The sequence below is a fragment of the Amblyraja radiata genome, chromosome 5, assembly GCF_010909765.2.
Source record: "Amblyraja radiata isolate CabotCenter1 chromosome 5, sAmbRad1.1.pri, whole genome shotgun sequence".
Lineage (NCBI taxonomy): Eukaryota > Metazoa > Chordata > Chondrichthyes > Rajiformes > Rajidae > Amblyraja > Amblyraja radiata.
Window position 1 is genome coordinate 1686978 of NC_045960.1, and position 25738 is coordinate 1712715.

General features: G+C 49.1%; 1 protein-coding gene and 1 long non-coding RNA gene across 2 annotated transcripts in view; both read right to left on the reverse strand.

The window, feature by feature from the left end:
• The window catches only part of LOC116972886 (oocyte zinc finger protein XlCOF6-like), a 411853-nt gene that overhangs the window by 44404 nt on the left and 341711 nt on the right, over positions 1 to 25738 (reverse strand). The gene's annotated exons all lie outside the window — the stretch shown is intronic.
• Positions 1568 to 16427, reverse strand: LOC116972923. The gene is made up of 3 exons (XR_004411951.1): positions 16391 to 16427; positions 12020 to 12022; positions 1568 to 1580 (listed from the first exon to the last, which is right to left on the reverse strand). It is a non-coding gene; the product is annotated as an uncharacterized LOC116972923 (long non-coding RNA).

Below are 25738 nucleotides of genomic sequence, written 5' to 3' on the forward strand. Positions count from 1 at the left end.
TCCCGCCCCCTCCATCGATCAGGGCCGCGTCCCCGTCATAGGTGACCGCGTCCTATATGTCGATACGTAGCCCCGCCCAACGGACAGACAGCGCCCTCCGCCAATCGGAGTCGCCCATCTCACCCTAGCAACGGTTGCCATGGCACATCCGGCCCCGCCCCGCGGCTCCTACACCACGTGGGGGGGGAACAACCACAGAAGCTGCAGAGGCTGCAAACCTGAGATAAAACCTCAAGGGGGGCCAGACTACAAAATGCTGCAGTAACTCAGCGGGACGGGCAGCATCACTGGAGAGAAGGAATGGGCGACGTTTCGAGGTTGAGACCCTTCCTCAGACTGAGAGTCGCAGGAGAGATATAGACGGTGATGTGGAGTGAAAAGCATTTACATAGAAACATAGACAATAGGTGCAGGAGTAGGCAATTCGACGGCCTTTTGAGCCAGCACCGCCATTCAATATGATAATGTCTGATCATCCACAATCAGCACCCCATTCCTGCTTTCTCCCCATAGCCCTTGGTTTTGTTAGCTCAAAGAGCTAAATCTAACTCTCTCTTGGAAACATCCAGTGAATGTGGCAGAGAATTCCGCAGATTCACAAATGGGTGAAAACGTTTTTTCCCCATCTCAGTCCTAAATGGCCGACCCCTTATTCTTAAACTGTGACCCCTGGTTCTGGACTCCCACCACATTGGGAACATGTTTCCTGCATCTACCCTGTACAATCCCTCAATAATCTTTTATGTTTCTATAAGATCCTCTCTGATCCTTCTAAATTCCAGTGAATACAAGCCAGGTCGACCCGTTCTTAGATCATATGTCAGTCCCGCCATCCCGGGAATTAACCTCGTGAACCTACGCCGGCTGCAGTTCCTCAATAGCAAGAATGTCCTTCCACAAATTAGGAGACCAAAACTGCACACGATACTCCTGGTGTGGTCTCACCAGGGGCCTGTACAACTGCAGAAAGACCTCTTGGCTTCTAACACTTCACCACTCATTATGAGGGCCATTATGCCATTAGCTTTCTTCACTGCCTGTTGGACCTGCATGTTTACTTTCAGTAACTCATCTACAAGGACACCCAGGTCTCATTGTAATTTCCGTTTTCCATACTATCCACCATTCAGATAACACAGATTGCTGGCGTAACAACTTACACTTCCTTATCCCTCTCCTGTGACTCCCAGTCTGAAGAAGGTTCTTTCTCTCCAGGGATACCTGTCCGACTGAGTTACTCCACCATTTTGTGTCTGTCTGTGGAGAACATGAATAAGGGACATTTTTGGGTCACGACCCTTCTTCAGACCTGAAACATAACCTATTCACATTGACCAGAGATGCTGCCTGACACGCAGAGTTACTCCAACACTCTGTGAAATGCCACCTATCCATGTTCTCCAGATCCATTTACCTCCAACACTTTGTGTTTTTTTGTTTATGAAACAGCATCTGCAGTTCCTTGTGCTGGGGAAAAAATATGGGCAACTTTTCAGGTCAGGACACATGGCTACTTGTCAAACTTCGTTTGAGTTGAGAAATGTCATTCACTGATTTTAGTTAATTATCCAACAACCTACCTCCCTTTTATTGATAGCGGTATGAATATTGATTTCTCTAATTTCAAGTAACCCTAACATCCCCTCTCTCTCCATCCCTCCCCCACCCAAGTCATACCAGTTTCAAAGTCATCTTTTTTCAATCAAACTTGACAATGTCAACTTGTCCCTTCCCACCCATACCAGTCCCTCCTCAGGTAATTTCCCCTTCTACTGCAGGAGATGCAACACCTGTTCCTTTACTTCCCCCCTCGACTCCTTCCAAGAACCCAAACAGTCTTTACAGGTGAGGCTGAGGTTAACTTGCACCTCCTCCAACCTCATCAACTGTATCCGCTGTTCCAGGTGTCAACTTCTCTACATCGGTGAGACCAAGCGCAGGCTTGGCGACCGTTTCGCTGAACACCTCTGCTCAGTCCGTCTTAACCTTCTTGATCTCCCGGTGGCCCAGCACTTCAACTCCCCCTTCCATTCCCAATCTGACCTTTCTGTCCTGGGCCTCCTCCATTGTCAGAGTGAGACCCAGCGTAAAATGGAGGAACAGCACCTCATATTTCTCTTGGGTAGTTTACACCCCAGCCGTATGAACATTGACTTCTCTAATTTCAGATAGCCCTTACTTTCTCTCTCCATCTCCATCCCCTTCCCAGTTCTCACTCTAATCTGTTTCTGCCTACATTCCATTCTTTTCCCGCCCCCTCCCCTGACATCAGTCTGAAGAAGGGTCTCGACCCAAAATGTCGCTTATTCTTTCTCTCCAGAGTTCCTGTCTGACCTGCTGAGTTACTCCAGCATTTTGTGTGTAACTTCAAAGTAATCTTGTTGAGTCTCATTGTCTGTAACTCGATTTCACCTAGCCCACTGCTAACAATGGCCTGTTTCCTTCAACTTCATTTTTTTGCATATCCTTAGCATCTGCTTTGTGTCATTTTCACACCTCATCTAGTCTCCCTCTTCTCTGACTCAGTCTGAAGAAGGATCTCAACCCAAAACGTCACCCATTCCTCTCTCCAGCGATGCTGTCTGACTTGCTGACTTATTCCACCGTTTTGTGTCCTTCCATTTTCTTCCTCTCACTTCTATGAGCCCCACCTGAATGGGACCCGTTTCCCCCTTTTCCACTTCCGTTTCCACCAATATCCCTTTCTCTGGCTTCACATTCTGCTCATCTTCTCTCGCAGCCTTTCCTGTTCTTCCCTTTGCGACCTGCGGATTTCATCATCGAGGAGCTCGCAGTCTCGTGTAAAGACTGATGTCGGGAAGCCCCAGAGTTGAAGGAGGTTCGACAAGACCCGACCCGGGGTCCGATCGCCCTGATATGGAGGGCTCGACCGCCGGCTACGGGAGCCAAGATCGCCCCGACCATATAACCATATAACAATTACAGCACGGAAACAGGCCATCTCAGCCCTTCTAGCCCGTGCTGAACACTTACTCTCACGTAGTCCCATCTATCTGCACTCAGACCATAACCCTCCATTCCTTTCTCATCCATATACCTATCTAATTTATTTTTAAATGATAAAATCGAACCTGCCTCCACCATTTCCAAAGGAAGCTCATTCCACACAGCTACCACTCTCTGAGTAAAGACGTTCCCCCTCATGTTACCCCTAAAATTTTGTCCCTTAATTCTCAAATCTTGTCCACTTGTTTGAATCTTCCCTACACTCAATGGAAAACGCTTATCCACGTCAACTCTGTCCATCCCTCTCATAATTTTAAAGACCTCTATCAAGTCCCCCCTTAACCTTCTATGCTCCAAAGAATAAAGACCTATCTTGTTCAACCTTTCTCTGTAACTTAGGTGCTGAAACCCAGGCAACATTCTCGCAAATTTCCTCAGTCCCTCCACCATTGTCCCCCTCTCCTCTTCCTCCACCTCCATTCCACATCCAGGAGGCCGAGGTGAGGACTACCTTCAGGAGACAGAAGAAAAATAAATCTGCAGGCCCTGACAACATCAGCCCAGCAGTGCTTCATCACTGTGCAGCAGAACTGGCCCCTGTATTCACCGGCATCTTCAACTCATCCCTCTGCCAATGTACAATGCCCCAGTGCTTCAAACAATCTACCATCATCCCTGTGCCCAAGTCCAACACATCATCCTGCCTCAATGACTATAGACCGATTGCCCTTACATCTGTGGCCATGAAGTCATTCGAGCGCATTATTCTTGCTCACCTCAAAACCAGCACTTCTTCCAATTTGGACCCACACCAATTCGCATACAGAGCCAATAGGTCAGTGGAAGACACAGTCAATCTGGCCATTCCTCACACTCTGCAACACATGGAAACCGCCAACACGTACGCCCGCATCCTTTTCATGGACTTCAGTTCGGCATTTAACTCCATCAACCCGGTTAAACTCTTCCATAAATTAACGGACATGAACATCGACCCCTGCATCTGTCACTGGATCTACAGCTTCCTTTGGAACAGACAACAGAGGGTGAAGATACATAACACAATATCTCACCCCCTGCACCTCAGCACAGGAGCCCCTCAGGGCTGCGTCTTGTCCCCCTGGTTATTCTCACTCTACACAAACCAATTCACATCCCAGCATAGTTCAGTTAAAATTTATAAATACGCAGATGACACAACCATCATAGGTCTCATCTCGAACAATAATGAAACAGAATACCGCACTCAAACACACAAAGCAGTCACTTGGTGCACAGATAATAACCTCTCACTCAACACATCAAAAACACACGAACTCATCATTGATTTCAGACGTAAGGCACAACCCAAGACTCCCCTACTCATCTCAGGCCAACCCATATCCACCACTGACTCATACAAATTTCTAGGCACTCACATAAGCAATAACCTCAAATGGAAAATCAATTCAAATCACATCTACAAAAAAGCCAACCAGAGACTCTTCTTCCTCCGCCAGCTCAAGAAGTTTAGAGTAAGGAAACACCTCCTAATCAAATTCTACACAGCCATCATCCAAAGCATGCTCACTTCATCAATTACAGTCTGGTTCAGCAGTTTAGACACTCACTCCCGTAATAAATTACAACGCATAGTTAACAAAGCATCCAAAATCATCAGCACGCCCCTTCCATCAATAGAATCACTCCATCACAAACGGTCTGTGTCAAGGGTGAAGAAAATCATCTCTGATCCCTCCCACCCAGCTCACCACATCTTCCACCTGCTGCCATCAGGAAGGCGCTACAGCTCACTGTCCGCCAAGACATCTCGATTTTAAAACAGTTTTTACCCACACGCAATCCGAATTCTGAACACACTATGATAACAGCACATATCCTCCCCATGCATGTACTGTATATTGTATGATGTTGTGTTTTATGTTATGTTTGACGGGAATCAGCCTACCTTGTAACATCCTGTACTGAACCTGAATTCCACCAGCTTGACTGTGTGGTCATTAAATAATCTAATCTAATCTAATCTAATCTAATCTATTTTGTTGACATATTTGCTATAATTTGGCGACCAAAATTGTACACCATACTCCAGAATTAGCCTCACCAATTCCTTGTACAATTTTAACATTATATCCCAACTTCTATACTCAATATTCTGATTTATAAAGGCCAGCATACCAAAAGCTTTCTTTACCATTACCTGAGATTCCAACTTCAGGGAACTATGCACAGTTATTCCTAGATCCCTCTGTTCAACTGCATTCCTCAATTCGCTACCATTTACCATGTACGTCCTATTTTGATTTGTCCTGCCAAGATGTAGCACCTCACACTTATCAGCATTAAACTCCATCTACCATTTTTCAGCCCACTCTTCCAAATGGCCTAAATCTCTCTGTAGACTTTGAAAATCTACTTAATTATCCACAGCACCACCTATCTTAGTATCATCTGCATACTTACTAATCCAATTTACCACACCATCATCCAGATCATTGATGTATATGACAAACAACTGTGGACCCAACACAGATCCCTGAGGAGCCCCACTAGTCACCGGCCTCCAACCTGACAAACAGTTATCCACCATTACTCTCTGGTATCTCCCATTCAGCCACTGTTGAATCCATCTTGCTACTCCACTATTAATACCCAACAATTGAACCTTCTTAACTAACCTTCCATGTGGAACCTTGTCAAATGCCTTACTGAAGTCCATATAGACAACATCCACCGTTTTACCCTCATCAATTTCCCTAGTAACCTCTTCAAAAAATTCAAGATTAGTCAAACATGACCTTCCAGGCACAAATCCATTTTGACTGTTCCCAATCAGACCCTGTTTATCCAGATGATTATATATATTATCTCTAAGTATCCTTTCCATTAATTTGCCCACCACTGACGTCAAACTAACAGGTCTATAATTGCTAGGTTTACTCTGAGAACCCTTTTGAAACAATGGAACAACATGTGCAGTACGCCAATCCTCCGGCACCATTCCCGCTTCTAATGACATTTGAAATATTTCTGTCATAGCCCCTGCTATTTCTACACTAACTTCCCTCAATGTCCTAGGGAATATCATGTCAGGACCTGGAGACTTATCCACTTTTATATTTTTCAAAAGTGTCAGTACTTCCTCTTCTTTGATCCTCAGTTTCCATAGCTACCCTACTTGTTTCCCTTACCTCACATAATTCAATATCCTTCTCCTTGGTGAATGCCGAAGAAAATACATTGTTCAATATCTCCCCATCTCTTTTGGCTCTGCAGTTAGCTGTCCACTCTGACTCTCCAATGGACCAATTTTATCCCTCATTATCCTTTTGCTATTAATATAGCTGTAGAAACCCTTTGGATTTACTTTCACCTTACCTGCCAAAGCAACCTCATATCTTATTTTAGCTTTTCTAATTTCTTTCTTAAGATTCTTTTTACGTTCTTTATACTCCTCAAGCACTTCATTTACTCCATGCCGCCAATAATTATTGTAGATCTCTCTCTTTTTCCGAACCGTATCCAATTTCCCTTGAAAACCATGGCTCTTTCCAATTATTACTCTTTCCTTTCAACCGACCAGGGACATAAAGGTTCCGTACCCTTTAAATGTCCTCCATTTCTCTACTACATTCTTCCCATAAAACAAAATGTCCCAATTCACTCCTTTTAAATCCTTTCACATCTCCTCAAAGTTAGCCTTTCTCCAATCAAAAATCTCAACCCTTCTGATGTTCTCCATAATTATATTGAAACTAATGGTATTGTGATCACTGGACTCGAAGTGCTCCCCAACACATACCTCCGTCACCTGACCTGTCTCATTTCCTAACAGGTCCAGCACTGCTCCTTCTCTAGTAGGTATCTCTATGTATTGCTGAAAAAACTATCCTGCACACATTTTACAAACTCCAAACCATCCAACCCTTTTACAGAAAGTGTTTCCCAGTCTATGTGTGGAAAATTGAATTCTCCCACAATCACTATCTTGTGCTTACTACTAATATCTGCGATCTCCTTACATATTTGTTCATCCAATTCTCGCTCCCCATTAGGCGGTCTATAATACACCCTTATAAGTGTTGCTACACCTTTCCCATTTCTCAGTTCCACCCAAATAGCCTCCCTAGACGAGCCCTCTAATCTATCCTGCCAAAGCACTGCTGTAATATCTCCCCTGACAAGCAATGCAACACCTCCACCTTTTGCCCCTCCAAATCTATCACACCTGAAGCACCGAAATCCTGGAATATTTAGTTTCCAATCACAGCCATCCTGCAACCATGTTTCACTAATCGCCACAACATCATACTTCCAGGTGTCAATCCAGGCTCTAAACTCATCCACCTTTCTTTCAATGCTCCTAGCATTAAAATATACACATTTAAGAAACCCACCACCTCTTATTCTCTGTTTATTATCTTTTTCTTCTTTATCCCCTACATGTTGGGTCTGAGTGCTTCCCTTCTCTGCCTCCTGCCTCACACACTGTCTACTAGCTTTTTCTATTTGATTCCCTCCCCCCAACCGTTCTAGTTTAAAGTCTCCCCAGTAGCCTTTGCAAATCAACCCGCCAGGATATCGGTTCCCGACAACGGAAGGTTCAAGTGCCCCGAGAATAAAGAAGGGAAGAGTCTGAACTTTTTTTTTCGCCTTCCATCACAGTGAAGAATGTGGAGGAGTCCCTGTGGTGGATGTTTATGTTAAAATGTATTTTGTTTGTTTTGCTTCTTTTTATTCGGATGATTGTATGGCAAATCAAATTCCTCGAATATTGCAACGCTTTCTTGGCTAAGAAATTATAATCATGAGTAGGCCATTCGGCCCATCGAGTCTGCACCACCATTCAATTATGACTGATCTATCTCTCCCTCTCAACCCTTCTCCTGCCTTCTCACCATAACCCCGACACCCGCACTAATCAGGAACCTGTCAATCTCCACTTTAAAAAGCGTGGCACGGTGGTGCAGCGGTATTTTTTTTTTTTTTTTTTTTTTTTTTTTTAAATATTTTATTTTATTAGAAGTAAGTACAGTCATATGGCACCAAAGTGCCTAATATATATTTTCATAATACATTTTATGTACAACTTCTTTTTTTTTTTTTTGTTACACTGAAAAAAGATTAGATTAAGAAAAAGAAGTTAGATAGTAAAGGATAGAAAGATGTGAAATATATAGTGTGTGAAAAAAGAAAACGAGTAAATGAAGAAAGTTGAGAGAGAGAGAATAGAGAAAAGAAAAGAAAAGAAAAAAAGAGGAGATCATTATTTATAGTCTTGACCAACCCTCGTCCAGTCCTGAAACGGTTATTTTTTACAATTGTGTTGCACCATATGATTCCAAAAAAACGACGAATGGAGACCAACTCGTTATGAATTGGTCTGATTTATCCATTAGGAGGAATCGCATTTCCTCAAGATGAGCGGTGTCCAACATACTTGCAATCCACATTTTAAGCGTTGGTATTGATGTACCCTTCCAAAATTTAAGAATTAATTTTTTTGCTATTATTAAACCATAGTTAAGGAATAGATTTTGAGATGTGTTCAATTTATTCCCATCTTCCATTACGCCAAATATAATCATTTCAGTATTAGGTTCCATTTTTGTCTTGAATAATTTTGTAAATATTTCAAAAATATCATTCCAAAATCTATAAAGTTTTATGCAGGAGACTAAGGAGTGTGTTATAGTGTGCAGCGGTAGAGTTGCTGCCTCACAGCGCCAGAGACCCGGGTTCCATCCTGTCTACGGGTGCTGTCTGTACAGAGTTTGTACATTCTCCCCGTGTCCTGTGTGGGTTTTCTCCGGATGCTCCGGTTTACTCCCGCATTCCAAAGTCGTACAGGTTTGTAGGTTAATTGGCTTCTGTAAAATTGTACCTAATGTGTGTTGGGTGGAGCTGGTGTACGGGGTGATCACTGGTCGGCGATGACTCGGTGGGCCGAAGGGCCTGTTTCCGCACAGTATCTCTAAAATCTAAATAATAGCCGGTGACTTGGCCTCCACCGACGTCTGTGGCAATGAATGTCACAGATTTACCACCCTTCGGCTAAAGAAATTCCTCCTCATCTCCTTTCTAAAGGCATCGGTGGGAAAGGCAGAGAGGGTTTGGGGCCAGACGTGGGCATGCGGGACTAGCTTCGATAGGCATGCCTGTGTGTTTCTGTGCTGTGGGACTGACGGGGCTCAACAGGGTAGTAGTTTGATGCTTCAGCCTGCAGCAACCCAGGAGAACTCTGTTCCAGATTCTTCATTAGTTTGTTGTTCTGCACATTGACCGGGAGGCGAAGAAATCGGCCGTTCACACGCAGCCGCCAGAGCAAAGAGTGTACATATGGTGATGACAAACGCAATAAATGCAATATCCAGTGCAGAACATTGCAAGATTGTGTTGCAGAAAGCCCGAGGTAGCACGGACAAGAGGGGCTGACGCTGTCCATGTGGAGTTTCCACGCTCACCCCATCCAAGGTGGACCGGATGCAGGTCGGGGCTCAGCCTTCCAAGCCTCAATCCGAGCTCACTTCCTCCCGCACATCCTTGCCCTGATGGGCCGAGTGCCACCTTCATCCCCAGACAACAACCGAAGAGGAAAAAACACAGAAGAAACCTCTTCCAACCCCCCAAACCCCTCAGGGAATGCCCCTGCCCTGCCTTTGAAACCAAGCCATCACAATTGTGCATGATCAGTTAGCATTATTCTTTTTTTTAAATATATACTACATCAAGTGGAATTCGTTGGGTCCCATCTCCTCAACGCGTGGTTGAGGGGGGGGGGAGGTCTGCGGCGTCACACACACACTAACAACCCCCCCCACACACACTAACCACCCCCCCCCCCCCACACACACACACACACACACACATTAACCACACCCATTGATATTATATTAATATTATTCATTCCCTCCTTTTACCCATCCCGTCCCCATCTACTCACCCATAGCCCCCAACTCACAGGTGCATCTAGAGAGGGAGATGGATGGGGTAGAGAGAGAGGGCAGAGAGAGAGGGGGCAGATACAGAGAGAAAGGGGCAGAGACAGAGAAACAAGGGGGCAGAGAGAGAAGGAGGCAGAGAGAGAGAGGGGCAGAGGCAGAGAGAGGGGGGAGAAAAAGGGGGGGGGAGAGAAGGGGTATAGGGGGGAGAGAGAGGGGGAGAGAGGGCAGAGAGAAAAGGGGAGAGAGAGGGTTGGAGAGAGAGGGGGGGAGAGAGAGGGGGGAGAGAAGGGGAGGGGAGAGAGGGGAGGAGAGGGCAGGGAGAGAGGGGAGAGAGAGGGGGTGAGAGAGAGTAGGCTATAGAGAGGGGGGTAGAGAGAGGGGGAGAGAGTTGGTGGGAGATGGGGGGGGAGAGAGAGAGGGGGTAAGAGAGAGGGGGAGGCTCGGGCCGAGGACCGGACCCGGGCCGAGCCGTGCAGTCGACCAAGCCAGTCAATACTTTTGAATAACCGGGGGGGGGGGGGGGGGGGGTGGGAGTGGTCGGGGGTGACATCAGTCGCAGTGTGTGCAAGACGTGAGCACGGAGCAGACCCATTGTGATGTCATCAGCAAAAGACAATGGTTTTTAAAGTTTTTTCAGATTTTTGAATATTTTCAGTGATAACTCGAGAAATCGCCTTATCTGAAAATTTCAGATAAGGCAATTTTGGACTCCCTGGGAAAAATCTCTACCATAAAAATATGTAAAAATGTTACAGTTGCCGCATCATTTTTTTCGTGAAGATGTAACAACACACAAACAAATAAACACACACATATCCACACCCAAGATCAGAGTTTTATAAGTATAGAGATATAGAGGAAAGCCTATCATGGGATGACACTGATTATTTGGGGGCCAATGTACATTTTTGTTGCTTAATTTTTTTTTGTATTTCATTGGAATAAAACTTGGCTCCAGCGAGATCCCACCGTTCGGAGTTGAGGGGGAACGGCCGGGGAACAGGAAGCGGTGACTCCAGATGAATCCTGACGCCTTTCGCCAGCGAGAAGACAGAGGGATGATGAAGGGATGGCCCACGATGGGCGGGGGGGGGGGGGGGGGGGGGGGGGGGGGGGGGGGTGGAGGGGTGTTCTGCTGTTCCTCCAGTTTGCGTGTCACCTCATTCTAGCAATGGAGGAGACCCAGGACAGAAATATCCGTGTGGGAGTGGGAGGGGGAGGTAAAATGGTTGGCAGCTGGAAAAGAGAGATGGGGGCTGGACAAAGTCTCGCATGTGAAAGGTTGACACAAGATGCTGGAGTAACTCAGCGGGACAGGCAGCATGTCTAGAGAGTAGGAATGGATGACGATTCAGGTTGAGGCCCTTCTTCAGAAGTGATAGGTGGATATAGGTGAGGGAGACACAAGAAACTGCAGATGCTGGAATCTTGCATAGAACACAATTTAGTTAGATGCACAGAATCTCTTGCTCAGAGTGGGGGAATCGAGGACCAGTGGACATGGTTTCAAGGTGAAGGGGAAAAGATTTAATAAGAATTTGAGATGTAAGTTTTTTACACAGGGGTGGTGGGTGTATGGAACGAGCTGCCAGAGGAAGTAGTTGAGGCTGGGACTATCCCAATGTTTAAGAAACAGTTAGACAGGTACATGGATAGGACAAGTTTGGATGGATATGGGCCAAACGCAGGCAGATGGGACTAGTGAAGTTGGGACATGTTGGTCGGTGTGGGCCAGTTGGGCCGAAGGGCCTGTTTCCACACTGTCTCACTCTATGTCTCTAACACAAAGTGCTGCAGTAACTCAGCGGGTCAGGCAGCATATGAGGAGAACATGGATAGGTGAGTGAAGTAAGTGACAGAGGCGAGAGAAAATAAGGAGATAAAAGGGTGTGAGATAAGGAGAGAGGAATGTACATGTGCAGCTTTAAGGGACATTGGTCAGGTAGCATTTGGAGTATTGCATACAGTTCTGGTCACTCCATTACAGGACTGATGTGGAGTCTTTGGGGAAGGTGCAGAGATGGTTAACCAGAATGGTTTAAAAACAAGGAACTGCAGATGCTGGTTTTCAAAAAAGGACAAAAAATGCTGGAGTAACTCAGCGGGACAGGCTGCATCTCTGGAGAGAAGAAATGGGTGACGTTTCGGGTCGAGTCTGAAGGTCTCCGGTGTGTATCCGTTGGTGCTCCCGCAGCCCCCGTTCGCTCTTGAAACGCTTGCCGCAGTGGGAGCAGCCGCTCGCCGGCGTGGGCCCGCCGGTGATGCCACAACCCCCGCGAGCTGTCAAACATCTCACCGCAGCACGGGCAGTCGTAGTGCTGGCCACTGGTGTGCACCTGCTGGTGAGACAGGGCGTGGGAGGCCATAGTAAAGCGCTCTCCACACACCGGGCTGGGGAAGGGACGGTTGCCGGCGTGCACCCGCTGATGGGACAGCAGACTGGTGGAGCAGGTGAAGCCCTTGCTGCAGTCGCTGCAGGTGTAGGGCCACTCCCCGGTGTGCAGGTGCCTGTGGATCCACAGGTTTGGCAACGACTTGAAGCCTTTGCCACAGTCGGAGCAAGTGAAGGGTCGCGCACGGTGCTGCTGTAGCCCCGACAACCGGGCATAGCTCTTGCTGCAGGTAGAGCAGCCATAGGGCTTCTCGCCCGTGTGCACCCTCCGGTGGACCTTCAGGTCAAACTCCCTCTTGAAGCTCTTGCCGCAGTCGGAACAGATGAAGGTCCTGTGGCAGGGTCGGTCGCCGGTGTTTGTACGTTCTCCCCTTAACCTGCTGGGTTTTTAATCTGGGTGCTCCAGTTTCCTCCAACATTTCAAAGACGGTCAGGGTTGTAGATTAATCGGCCTCCGCAAAATTGTCAAATTGTCCCTAATATGCGTAGGATATTGCTTGTAGGCGCTGACTCCGTGGGCTGAAACACCTGTTTCCGCACTGCATCTCTAAACTAAACTAAACCAAATAAGGGTCTCGACCCAAAACGTCACCCTTTCCTTCTCTCCACAGATGCTGCCTGTCCCTTGACCTCCCCCGTGAGGCGGGTCCGGTTCACCCTGAGGGGGAGGACGGTGGACGCGAGAGAAGAGTGAGCAAAGCTCCTCTATAATCTTTGAGAATGAGTGAAGGTGAGGGTGAAGGTGAAGGTGAAGGTGAGGGTGAGGGTGAGGGTGAGGGTGAGGGTGAGGGTGAGGGTGAGAGTGAGAGTGAGGGTGAGGGTGAGGGTGAGGGTGAGGGTGAGGGTGAGGGTGAGGGTGAGGGTGAGGGTGAGGGTGAGGGTGAGGGTGAGGGTGAGGGTGAGGGTGAGGGTGAGGGTGAGGGGCGCCGAGCATCCGGCAGGGGGCGTGTGTGTGGTTTCCCCGCCCCCCTGGCCCCGCCCCCCAGCCTCAGTCCCAGCTCCAATTGGCGGTGACGTCAGGACGCCGGTCGCACGGTGACGTCATGGCGCAGGACGTGCGGGCGGAAGTGATTCCCGGATCATGCTCGGCGCCCCCAGGTCAGTGCGGCCCCGTCACCCGCTCACACTCACTCACCCACACTCACTGACACCCCCACTCACACTCACCCCCACTCACACTCACACCCACACCCGCACCCACTCACACTCACTCACACTCACCCCCCCCCACTCACACTCACACCCCCACTCACACTCACACCCACTCACACCCGCACCCACTCACACCCGCAACCACTCACCCTCACCCCCACTCACACTCACCCCCACCCCCACTCACACTCACCCACACTCACTGACACCCCCACTCACATTCACACCCCCACTCACACTCACACCCCCACTCACTCACCCACCCTCACCCGCTCACACACCCCCACACTCACTGACACTCACACTCACCCCCACTCACTCACCCACCCTCACCCGCTCACACACCCCCACACTCACTGACACTCACACTCACACTCACTCACACACACTCTCACCCTTACCCCTCCTCCCACTCACACCTACTCACTCACACTCACCTGCTCATGGGGGGAATCAGCAGCATCTGTGGAGAAGACAAAGGTCTAGCTGGAGAAACTAAGCGGGTGAGGCAGCATCTATAGAACGAAGGAAATAGGTGACGTTTCGGGTCGAAACCAAAGATCCTATAGCTTCAGACTGAAGTGAGGGTGGGGAGGGAAGAAGAAAGGAAGAGGAGAAGCCAGAGGACTGAGGGAGAGCTGAGAAGGGGAGGAGACAGTAAGGACTACCTGAAATTGGAGAATTTTACCCTCCCCCACTTCCCCTTCACACCCTCAACCATTCCCCCTCCCCATTTCCTCCCGCCCCTCACTTCAGTCTGAAGAAAGGCTTCGACCCGAAACGTTGCCTATTTCCTTTGTTCCATTGATGCTGCCTCACCCACTGAGTTTCTCCAGCATTTTGTCTACCTTCGATTTACCAGCATTTGCAGTTCCTTCTTAAACAAATGACTAGAGGGTGTGAGCTACAGGGAGAGGTTGAGGAGGCTGGGTCTCTAATCCTTGGAGCGCAGGAGGATGAGAGTGGTTGTGTAGGGGTGGGGAGGAAGTGGGGGAGGGTGAGTGGAGTGGGGGGGAAGAGGGTGAAGTAGGGTGAGGGGACGCTGCACCAACCTGGGCGTGCCGAACATCCGGGCCCCGCGCCAAGCCTCCCGCCCGCACGTGAGCCGGCCTGCGCCGTGACATCATCCGCTTGCACAGCCCCCATCCATTGCACAGACTCACGTGGGGGGCGACATTCATGATGGGAAGAAGGTCACACAGTGCTGGAGTCACTCAGCAGGTCGGGCAGCGTCTAGAGAACACAGAAAGGGGACGTTTTTTGGTCACGACCCTTCTGCAGACGTGAAATGTCGCCTGTCCACATTGACCAGAGACGCTGCTTGACCTGCTGTGTTACTCCAGCACTCTGCGTCTTTTTGTCTTTGAACCAGCATCTGCAGTTCCTTATGTCTGCCAAAGATAGGCACAAAGTGCTGGGGAAAAATATGGGCAACGTATCAGGTTTCGGGACACTTGGCTACTTGTCAATATCCCGATGTTGAGGGAGTCCAAGACCAGGGGTCACAGTTTCAGAATAAGGGGTTGGCCAATTAGGACTGAGATGAGGAAACACTTTATCACCCAGAATCTTTATCACACCTATGGAATTCTCTGCCACAGAAGGCAGTGGAGGCCAATTCACTGGATGTTTTCAAGAAAGAGTTACATTTAGCTCTTCGGGCTAATGGAATCAGGGGATATGGGGAGAAAGCAGGAACGGGGTACTGATTCGGGATGATCAGCCATGATCGCATTGAATAGCGGTGCTGGTTTGAAGGGCCAAACGGCCTACTCCTGCACCTATTGTCTATCTTTCTGTGAAGCGTCACATATCCACGTTCTCCATGGACGCATCCCAACCCGCTGAGTTGCTCCAGCACTCCGTGACCTTCCCATGATGCATGCCACCGACCCCCCACCCCTCCCCCTCACGTGACTCAGCACCAATCATCGTTGGGGCGGTGCCGGCAGTCCCTCTCAGATTGAGGGTGATGTTAGGACACCGATTGTGCGCGCCGTGCATATGGCAGACCTCACGGCGCCGGGCGGGGGGTACGTCACAGCGCAGGGTGGCTGGCTGGCAGTTGTGCGGGCGGGTGGCTCGACGCGGTGCCCGAATGGTCGGCGCCCCCAGGTTGGTGCGCCTCCCCTTCTCCCACGCCTCCTCACTCCACCTTCCTTCTTCCCCTCCCCTCCTTCCCCCTCACCCCTCACTTCTTCCCCTCACCCCTCCCTTCTTCCCATCACCCCCTCCTCTCTCGCTCACCCCCCCTCCTCCCCCCTTTCCCCTCACACTCTCCCCTTCTCCCCCTCCCCTCACTTGCACCCTCCTCATCCCCCTTTCTCCTTCCCCTAGCCTCCTCACCACTTCTCCCCTTCTCGCCCCTCCCGCAGTTCCCGGATGATCGGCGCCCCCACCCTCCGACAACCCCCCTCACTCCTCCCCATCACCCCCTCCTCCCCCCATGCCCCCTGACCCATTCACCCTCTTCCCTACCCCCCCTTCAAACACTAGTAATGTACACACATTAGTAATGTCCTGTTTGCCAGCTTGTTGACCCTCTGTGTTCCCCTCCTGCAGGGTTTAGGAGCCGTTGCTGTGGACGGAGAGACGGGAACGTGAGCGGCCATTGAGGGTGGCCAGGGTGCCGGTGAGCCCCCCCATCAGCTCGGAGCTTCGAGGGGCTGAGCTTCGGTGGAGGACCACATGACGGGGCACAAGATGGAGAAGCGTTATGAGTGCGACGTGTGTGGCAAGGCCTGGCAGTGCCTGAGCGAGCTGGAGACCCACCGGCTCGAGCACACGGGAGAACACCCATTCTGCTGCTCCGACTGCGGTAAGAGCTTCAAGACGGCGCGGGCGCTGAAGGTCCACCAGCGAGTGCACACGGACGAGAGGCCCTTCAGCTGCTCTACCTGTGGCAAGGGCTTTACCGGGTCGAAGGGGCTACGACGGCACCTGCGGGTGCACAGCGGTGAGCGGCCCTTCACCTGCTCCGACTGCGGCAACGGCTTCAAGTCTTCGGCAGAACTGAAGATGCACAGACGCCTGCACACCGGGGAGCGGCCCTACACATGCAGCGACTGCGGCAAGGGCTTCACCCGCTCCACCAGGCTGCTGGAGCACCAGCACCTCCACACCGGCGAGCGCCCCTACACCTGCGCCCACTGCAACAAGGGCTTCACCAGCTCCACCAAGCTGCTGTCCCATCAGCGGGTACACGCTGGCGACCGTCCCGTCCCCAGCCCGGTGTGTGGAGAGGGCTTTGCCATGGCCTCCCACGACCTGCCTCACCAGGCCGCGCACACCAGTGGCCAGTGCTACGACTGCCCGTACTGCAGTGAGGTGTTTGACAGCTCGCGGGGGTTGCGGCAGCACCGTCGGGCCCACGCCAGCGAGTAGCTGCTCCCACTGCAGCAAGAGTTTCAAGAACGCACGGGGGCTGCGGGAGCACCAGTGGCTACACAGCGGAGAGAGACCCTTTGAGTGCGCTGAGTGTGGCAAGGGTTTCACCCAGCCTGTTGCAGCACTGGCGTACCCACAACGATGAGCGTCCCTTCCCCTGCCTGTCCTGTGGTAAGGGCTTCACCCGCTTTGAAAGTGCCCCTTCACCTGCCCGCTCTGTGGCAAGGCCTTTGCCCGCTCCTCCAGCCTGCTGGCACATTGTGACGTGGATAGGCGCTGTTTAGGTAAACACATAATGCTAGAAGGAATGGGTAACGTTTCAGGTCGAGACCCTCTTCAGTCTCGACCCGAAACGTCACCCATTCCTTCTCCAGGGCTCTCACTTAACATTTTTTCCCTGTTTCCAGCCGGGCAACCTAGGCAGCTTTTTAGGTTGTCAAATGACAGTTTAGGTGGTCATTTAAGACTGGCTTGCATGACGCGTGCGATAATGTGCTCGGACGAAGTGCGTAGTTACCAGTCGGAATTATGGTCAATGAAGCATTCACATATTATTTCTGCTTCAAATAAAGTCACAAACTAAACACATTCACCAATCAAGACATGATATATCCCACAATGACATGCAGCAAAATTATAATACAGTATCTCAACTCTTTTTACACATTGCAATTAATACAATTTTTTTTTTTTTTTCACTTCTAAACAAAAATGTGGTTGGATTATTCAGCGTAATATCAACCTGTATCAATAAATCCTGGACCATGGTAACATGTATGCTTAACCATGCACACTACAGATTGATGCAAACATGTTTTCTGTGAAGGACCGAAAATTATCATGACATGGCCATAGCATGGGTCGTTATTGCTATTGGTACAGAAACATTCTCACTTCCCACATAATTTATTCACAACAAATTATACAGGTTGCAAGGAAATTTCTAAAGGAATTTTATGATAATAGCTGTTGAAACGGGCTATACCCATCTGACAGGTTAAACATTACACTAACTGACAAAAGATGGCCAAAGGACATAACTGCAGCAAATGTTCTTTTGGAAATATGTTTAAAGGTGTCAAAATGCCACATTACCGGACATTCAGATTAGATGTAAGTGTTGTGAACATAATGAAGATACCCAGTTTGTACGCACCAGATTTTTAAAGAAATTATTGATAAACGCTGTTTCCATCATTCCCACTTCAGAATTAACGTTACAATTTCTACTGAAATATCTCCTGACCAAATTTGTGATGTATATGACCGACTGTTAGAAGTAAAACCTGGATAAATCCAATGTATAGTTGTGAATGTTGCTCATAAAATAACTACAGTACTGATACTCCATATTAAGGACATTGATTTGCCATTAAAATGAATTCTGTAATAACGTGTCAACGGCAGCAGTGACAGTTGAACACTGCGGTTTTAATGTTTCACATGTTCACAATTTAATTAATTCATCTTTATGGATTAAAACAAATAATAACATTGGAAATTAAAACACATTTGAATGCATTCCGTTATCAAACATAGTCAATGTTCGCTCTGAAGACATTCCCAGCACAATAGGGTCGGGGGAGGATGTGTGAATAAGTGCGGGCTGGATACATGGGGGGGGGGGTTGAGAAGGCAATTGGTGCGGAATGGATGGATTGAGGCAGGTGAATTAGTGCGTGTTGGTTGGAGTATGTAAAATTGTGAGGGAGAGTGCTGGGGGATGTCAGTGGAGTTGAATGGGAGGATCAATACGGGATGGACGGGGTGGGAGGGATCCGTGCAGGATGAATGGGGGTGATCAGTACAGGATGAATGGGGGTAGACAAAAATGCTGGAGAAACTCAGCGGGTAAGGCAGCATCTATGAAGCGAAGGAAATAGGCAACTTTTCGGGTCGAGTCCTTTCTTCAGCCCATTCTTTAATGAGCTCAGTACAGGATGAATGGGTGGGGGGGGAGAGGTCAGTACAGTGGATCGGAGGGTCTGTGCAGGATGAATGGAGGGATCACTACAGGATGAATGAGGAGATCAGTACAGGATGGATGGGGGGATCACTACAGGATGGATGGGGGGATCGGTGCAGAATAAATGGAGGGGGAGGTCAGTACAGGATTGATCGGGAGATCAGTGCAGGATGGATGGGGGGCAGTACAGGATGAATGGGTAATCAGTAAAAGATGAATGGAGATCACTACAGGGTGGATGGGGAGATCGGTGCAGGATAAATGGAGGGGGGAGGGTCAGTGCGGGATGAATTGGAGGATCACTGCAGGATGGATGGGAAGGGAGGGTCAATACAGGATGAATTATGGGACCAGTGTAGGATGGATGGGGTAGAGAATCAACGCGAGGTGGATAGGGTGATCAGTGCAGGTTGAATAGATCGGGGGGGGGGGGGGTAGAGGGGGAGGGGAGCACAGGGGATGTTAGTGAGGACTGAATAGAGGCGGGAATGGGGATCAGTGTTGGATGGAGAGGAGGGGTCCCAGGTTAAGGGGGGGCGTACAAGAGAGAGAGAGAGAAGGGAGGTGGGGAGGAAGGAAGGTCAGTGCTCCTCGGACAACACCGGCATCATCGCCCCGCTACATGGGCCGTCCCTGTCCACTGCCAAGTGCCGCCACCAAAGGGGGAGACAGTTGGGATATCCTCGCCACTGCCCCTCCTCCGCCAGCCAACAGGAAAGTGCGGGCCGAGCGGTGCAGGTGCTTCAGATGGCGGAAGGGGGCTCCCCCTCCCTCCCTCTTCCAGGCCTCGGCATGCGGGAGGGTTTGTTTTGAAAGCGGTTATCGCCGTTGGCGGAGTGGCCCGCGGCAGCCACTATCAGGGCGGGCAGGAGGAGGTGGAGCCGGCGTCGCTGCCGCTGCTGCTGCTGCTTTGTGGGGCCCATCATTCACTCCGACCCTCCGTCACCCCGCACCTAGTATCTTTGCCCCCCACTACAGCCGTCGCTGCCGCCGACACGAAACGTCACGTTCCTTCTCTCCAGAGATGCTACCTGTCCCGCTGAGTTATTCCAGCATTTAGTGAAATGCCACCTATCCATGTTCTCCAGAGATGATGCCCGACCCGCCGAGTTACTGCAGCATTTTGTGTTAGTCATAGAGTGATATAGTGTGAAAATAGGCTCTTTGGCCCAACTGGCCCACACCAACGAACATGTCCCAGCTACACTAATCCCACCTGCCTGTGCTTGGTTCGTATCCCTCCAAACCTGTCCTATCCACGCACCTGTCTAACTGTTTCTCAAATGTTGGGATAGTCCCAGCCTCAACAACCTCCTCTGGCAGCTTATTCCATACACACACCATCCTTTGTGTGAAAAAAATATCCCTCAGATTACTATTAAATCTTTCCCCTTCACCGTGATCTCTGGGCAAAATATTCTGTGCATCTAACTAAATTGTGTTCTATGCAAGATTCCAGCATCTGCAATTTTTTGTGTCTCCCTCACCTATATCCACCTATCACTTCTGAAAAAGGGTCTCAACCTGAAACATCACCCATTCCTTCTCTCCAGAGATGCTGTCTGTCCTGCTCAGTTACTCCAGCATTTTGTGTCCACCTATCATTTGCCAGGCTTTGTCCAGCCCCCACCTTTCCTAACCAACTTTCTCCACCCCCACACCAAGCAGTCTGAAGAAGTGTCCTGACCTAGAATGTTGCCTGTCCATGCTCTCCAGAGGTGCAAGTTACTCCAGGAGATTGTGCCTCTTTTTGTAAACCAGCATCTGCTGCTCACTGTATATAGACTAGGCGTGCATTTCATCCTACACTTGCGCTCAGTCCGCCAAGGGCTGCTGAATGTCCCGGTTGCCAAACATTTTAACTCCCCTTCCCACTCCCACACTGGTCTTTCTGTCCTGGGCCTCCTCCATTGCCAGAGTGAGGTGACAAGCAAACTGGAGGAACAGCACCTCATAGCTTACAGCCCAAGGACATGACGATTGAATTCTCCAGATTAAGGAGACACCCTCCCCCCACTCCTAATCAAGTCCTGGAGTCTGTCCCGACCCTATCTCTTTTTTCCATCTTTCTCGCCCGACTCCAGTCCAATGACCCGACACATTGCCTGTCAAGTCCAATTCCCTTCTAAAGTGCCGGTAGAACTCAACAGGTCAGCCGTCCGTGGGGGGAAACAGATGGAGAAGTGTTCCGAATATCAGCGCCCCTTGGCCCTGTCGAGAATGCGGTGAGAACTCGCTCTCCGCCCTTGGACATCCGCAAGATTCTGGCCGAGGTAAACAAGGACTTTTGCTCGTTAACCCGCTGGAGCCGTTGTATCCAATGAAATAAATATTTTTTTTAATGCAAATAAAATGTAGATGGGCCCCTAAATAATCAGTGTCAACCGGGTGGCTCCACCAGCACGGGCTGCCTCGCCAACGGTCTATCTGTCCCTTCTACTGTTTTTATTATTTTGAGCATGTTTTAAAAGTATGTTTTTGTGTTTCTTGGTTTGTTTAATGTGGGCGATGAGGGGGGGAATTGGGGGAAACCTTTTCCAGTCACTTACCTCGACGGAGTTGCGATTTTTCTCCATATCGTATCTCCGCGCCCCCCCCCCCCCCCCCCCGGCCCCCCCACCGGCCTAACAATGTGGAGTGGTGTGGCCTTTCCTGAAGACCTGCCCGGTGCTTCAAGCCGCGGGTGCCCAGACTTTAACATGGCGGAGCCTGCGATCCTTTGCTGAGAATCGTCTGTGAAGAGCTCCAACCTGTGGACTTTAACACAGTGAAGCCCGCGGTCTCCGGAAGGAAGAGGCCGACACAGATTCAGATTCCGATTCAATCCTTATTGTCATTGTGCAGTGTACAGTACAGAGACAACGAAATGCAGTTAGCATCTCACCCAGAAGAGCGAACATAGAATAATTGAACAGTAAAATATATATATGTACATACATTAGCAATAGTGCAATTTTTCTGGAGGAAGGAGTGTCCAGGGGGGGGGGGGGGGGGTGACTGGCAATCACCAAGGTGCAGAGTTATGTTGCGTAACAGCCGCAGGGAAGAAACTGTTCCTGGACCTGCTGGTCCGGCAACGGAGAGACATGTAGCGCCTCCCGGATGGTAGGAGGGTAAACGGTCCATGGTTGGGGTGAGAGCAGTCCTTGGCGATGCTGAGCGCCCTTCGCAGACAACGCTTGCTTTGGACAGACTCAATGGAGGGGAGCGAGGAACCGGTGATGCGTTGCGTAGTTTTCACCACCCTCTGCAGTGCTTTCCAGTCGGAGGCAGAGCAGTTGCCATACCATACTGTGATACAGTTGGTAAGGATGCTCTCGATGGTGCAACAGTAGAAGTTCACCAGAATCTGAGGAGACAGGTGAACCTTCTTTAGTCTCCGCAGGAAGAAGAGACGCTGGTGAGCCTTCTTGACCAGAGTTGTGGTATTGTGGGTCCAAGAGAGGTCATCGGAGATGTTGACCCCCAGAAACCTGAAGCTGGAAACACGTTCCACCTCTGTCCCGTTAATATGGATGTGGGTGTGCGTGCCACCCCTAGACCTTCTGAAGTCCACAATGAGCTCCTTGGTCTTCTTGGAGTTAAGGGCCAGTTTGTTGTCAGCGCACCATGCTGCTAGGAGCTGGACCTCCTCCCTATAGGCCGACTCATCGTTGTTGCTGATGAGGCCAATCACCATTGTATCATCTGCATATTTGATGATGGTGTTAGTACCATGTACAGGTGTGCAGTCGTAGGTGAAGAGGGAGTAGAGGAGGGGGCTCAGCACACAGCCCTGTGGAACGCCGGTGTTCAGGGTGAGGGTTGAAGAGGTGTGGTTGTCTGACCTAACAGACTGGGGTCTTAGTTAGAAAGTCCAGTATCCAATTAAGAGGGAGGGGTCGATGCCCAGGTCGCTGAGTTTGGTGATCAGTTTTGAGGGGATAATGGTGTTAAATGCTGAGCTATAATCGATGAACAGCATTCTCACGTAGGTGTCTCTGTTGTCGAGGTGGGAGAGGGCGGAGTGAAGTGCCGCTGAGATGGCAACCTCTGTACTCCTGTTCTTGCGGTAGACGAACTGATAGGGGTCCAGTGTGGGAGGTACGCAGCCTTTGAGGTGTGCCAGGACCAGCCTCTCGAAGCACTTGGTGATGATGGGAGTAAGTGCAACTGGGCGGAAGTCGTTGAGGCTTGCCGCAGTGGAGTGTTTTGGCACCGGCACGATGGAGGTGGTTTTAAGGCACATGGGGACAACTGCTTGGGCAAGTGACAGGTTGAAGATGTCAGTCCAGACGTCTGTCAGCTGCGCAGCACAGGCCCTGAGGACGCGCCCGGGGATGCCGTCAGGGCCAGCAGCCTTACGTGCATTAATCCTGCTCAGTGCCACGTACATGTCGTAGGGGGTGAGTGTGAGGGGCTCGTGATCAGCAGGGAGCACAGCCTTGATGGCTGTCTCTAGATTGCCACTGTCAAAGCGGCCATAAAAGTGGTTAAGCTCCTCCAAGAAGGAGGCGTCGCTGGATGTGGGGTTGGTGTTGGTGGGTCTATAGACCATGATGGCCTGGATGCCTTGCCACATGCGTCGGGGGTCGGAGTTGTTATTGAAGTGCTCCTTAATCCTTAGCTTATAGCAGTGCTTGGCCTTCTTGATGCCCCTCTTCAGGTTATCCCTGGATGAACTGTAGGCTCGAGCATCGCCTGACCTGAAAGCGGTGTCCCGTGCTTTCAGCAGTAGCCTGACCTCGCTGTTCATCCATGGCTTCTGATTCGGGAATATGGTCACCCGTTTGAGGGAGGTGACACTGTTAATGGTGGAGTTGATAAAGTCCAAAACAGAGGATGTATAAGAGTCAATGTCCGTGTGGGAGTCAAGGGTGGCCTGGGCTGGTGCTGGTTCACACACAAAAAAACACAAAGTGCTGGAGAACATGGATAGATGACGTTTCACAGAGTGCTGGAGTAACTGAGCGGGTCAGACAGCAGGTCGACGTGAATAGGCAATGTTTCAGGTGTGAAGAAGGGTCGTGACCCAAAATATGTTCCCTATCCATGTTCTCCAGAGACAGATACAAAATGCTGGAGTAACTTTTTGGGACAGTCAGCATCTCTGGAGAGATGGAACCTTCAGACTGAGAGTCACAGGAGAGGGAGACACAGAGATAAGGAAGTGTAAGGTGTTACTCCAGCACTCTATTGTTTGAAAGACGTCATAACAAGAGGAGTTGAGTATTAGGAGCAAATATGTCGTTCTGCAGTTTTACAGGTGAGAGCACACCTAGAGTATTGTGTGTAGACTTTCTTGCTATTGAGGGAGTGCAGCGTAAGTTCACCAGGTTAATTCCCAGGATGGCTAGACTGTCATATGATGAAAGAATGGGTCGACTGGGCTTGTATTTAATGGAATTTAGAAGGATGAGAGGGTATCTTATAGAAATTCTTAAAGGATTTGACAGGCTAGATGCGGGGAAAAAAGTTCCGCCATTCAATATGATCATGACTGATCATCAGTGCCCCATTCCTGCTTTCGCCCCATATCCCTCAATTCCGTTAGGCCGAAGAGCTAAATCTAACTCTCTTGAAACCATCCAGTGAATTGGTCTCTGCTGCCTTCTGTGGCAGAGAATTCCACAGATTCACAACTCTCTCGGTGAAAATGTTTGTCCTCATCTCAGTCCTAAATGGCGTACCCCTTATTCTAGGTATGTTGCAAAGCCTACCTGAAGCGTCGTTGAAAATCTGTCGCTGCGGGTGTGCGCGATTTTGGCGCCGTTTAGAGGGGGCGGGTTTAAAACGCGATTTTCTCTAGGCTGTTCAAATCGAAGATGTTCAGCCTAGTTAATTATTAACGAAAAATCGCTGGAAGACCCCGTCGCAAAAGCTATTATTAGTTTTAAAGGCCTCGTATAATAGTTATAGCAGTTTAAAAATCAATCTCTAAACCCGCGACCGCCAGCAACCGCAGGGTCCCATAGAGCAAACCACAGAGGGTATGTAGCTTATTTTTACATTAAAAAGGGCTTCTAAAGCTCCCTTTATACAAAGTTTAATATTGCGAGTAGCTCATTTTGGGCCCATTATATCCCGCAGTATTTTTCTGGGCATTTGGGGCACAAATCTACCGCAATGTGAACGTTCTAAACCAGCGCGTTCCACAGGGACCCACTGGAAAGCTGATTTAAATGGGCATTTATTTACAGCAATTGAACACTGAATTCCTTCCATTTGGTCTATAAATTAATGTGAATGAGATTTAAAATCATGTTTTATTGTGAATTATTTGTGAATATTATTTGGACATTTAGGCTATTTAAAAAATGTTAATCATTTATTAAGAAATGGATAGATGTTTAGATCTAGTAATTGAAGTCTGAAATTAGCTACAATTAGGTAACTAACTAATTATATGCTTTAATTTCAGGTCATCCAAGTAAGATTATTTTATATTTGTTTCAGAATGCTTCAATCTATGATAACTGAAAATTTCATTCAGTTCTCTTATTTTTAAGAAAGTTATGGGCTTTTGACTGTTCACGATCACAGCTTTTTTGTTATGTCCATAGAAAATCAATAGGGAACAAGATGCTCATTTCCGAGTATGAAAATGGCCATAACATTTTAAATACTTGAGATATGAAAGTGAATTAGGTGTCAAATTAAACTTATTTTTATGCTTTATCTGATGGGATAAATTACAGACTTGATTTTTTAAATCTCAAAATTTTGTAACATTGCTACTTATTCTTAAACAGTGACCCCCTGGTTCTGGAACCTGAAACATTGCTCATGTATTTTCCCTCGCACTTTGTGCCCATCTTTGGCAGACACAAGGAACTGTAGATACACAAAAAGACACAGAGTGCTGGAGTAACACAGCAGGTCAGGCAGCATCTCTGGTCAATGTGGATAGGTGACGTTTCAGGCATGCAGAAGGGTCATGACCCAAAAAAC